Source organism: Bubalus kerabau, chromosome 13 (assembly GCF_029407905.1).
Source record: "Bubalus kerabau isolate K-KA32 ecotype Philippines breed swamp buffalo chromosome 13, PCC_UOA_SB_1v2, whole genome shotgun sequence".
Classification (NCBI taxonomy): domain Eukaryota; kingdom Metazoa; phylum Chordata; class Mammalia; order Artiodactyla; family Bovidae; genus Bubalus; species Bubalus kerabau.
Window position 1 is genome coordinate 24,233,483 of NC_073636.1, and position 1,270 is coordinate 24,234,752.

Here is a 1,270-nt window from a genome sequence, read left to right on the forward strand (position 1 = left end):
TGGAGAAGGACATGGCAGCCCACTCCAGTATTTTTGCCTGGAGAATCCAGGGCACCTGGTGGGCTATACAGTCCATAGGGTTGTAAAGAGTCAGACACGACTGAAGCAACTTGGCACACTGGCTTACTAGCTCTGTGTGTGTTCAGTCAGTCATTTGTGTCTGACTCTTTGCGACCCTGTGGACTACAGCCCACCAGGTTTCTCTATCCATGGGATTTTCCAGGCAAGAATACTGGAGTGGGTTGCCATTTCCTACTCTAGGGGATCTTCCTGACGCAGGGACTGAACCAGCATCCCGTGCATCTCCTGCATTAGCAGAGTCTTTTATCATGTTGCCACTTGGGAAGCCCGGCTTACTAGCTGTATCTCCTTTAAACATTTTGTTAGTGGTTGCTCTAGGGTCATTTAAGTAATCACACATAGTCACAGTCTACCTTTAAATAATATTTTATCGTTTCATGTGACTTGTAAGAACCTCACAACAGGACACCTCTGCCTTCTTCCTTTTGTCCTCTGTGCATTTGTTGTCACACATTTTGCTTCTGCACATTATAAACTCTTCACTTTATTATGTCTGCTTTAGTCAGATATCTTTGAAAGCGATTAAGCAGGTGAAAGAACACTTTTGCATTTACCTACATGTTTACCATTTCTGGCATTATTCATTCCATTTTGTGGATTAAGGTTTCCAACTGTTATCATTTTCCTCCTTCCTGAAGAGTTCTTTTCACATTTCTGCATTTCTGCTGGTCACAAATTTTTTGTTTTACCAGGAATGTCTGTCTTTCACCTTCTTTTTTCCTTTTTCCTTCCTTAGTATGGTATGATTACATTTATAACGTTGGAACATGCACATTTAAAATTGCATAGAGTGCTTGCATCAGCTGCACATGGACTAAAATTGGAACCACACAGAGAAGATTGGCATGGTCGCTGCACAAGGATGGCACAGAAATCTAGAAGCACGCAACTTTTTTGTACATAATACACTGAACTATATACTTCAAAGTGGTTAACACAGTAAATTTTATGTTATGTATATTTTATCACAATAAAAAATGCATAGAACTGGATCTAGAAATATACATACAAAACTGTTAATATTGACCTACTCCTGGGAAGAGGAGTTTGAGGTGATAGAGTTTAAATGACAGATACTTGGAATATTGACTAAAGCAGGCTCATTAACTTCAAATTTTGAGAAATCAGAAGAGATCTCAAGAATCTCAAGATTTTAAAAAAGAAGAAAACATAGTATAGTTCCCAAGTT

The 1,270-nt window shown here is 39.1% G+C and overlaps 1 non-coding gene across 1 annotated transcript; it reads left to right on the plus strand.

Annotated features, from left to right (window-relative positions):
* Positions 1-871: 871 nt before the first annotated feature.
* LOC129626324 (U6 spliceosomal RNA) lies at positions 872-977 on the plus strand. Its single transcript, XR_008701927.1, has one exon. It is a non-coding gene; the product is annotated as a U6 spliceosomal RNA (small nuclear RNA).
* The last annotated feature ends 293 nt before the right edge of the window (positions 978-1,270 follow it).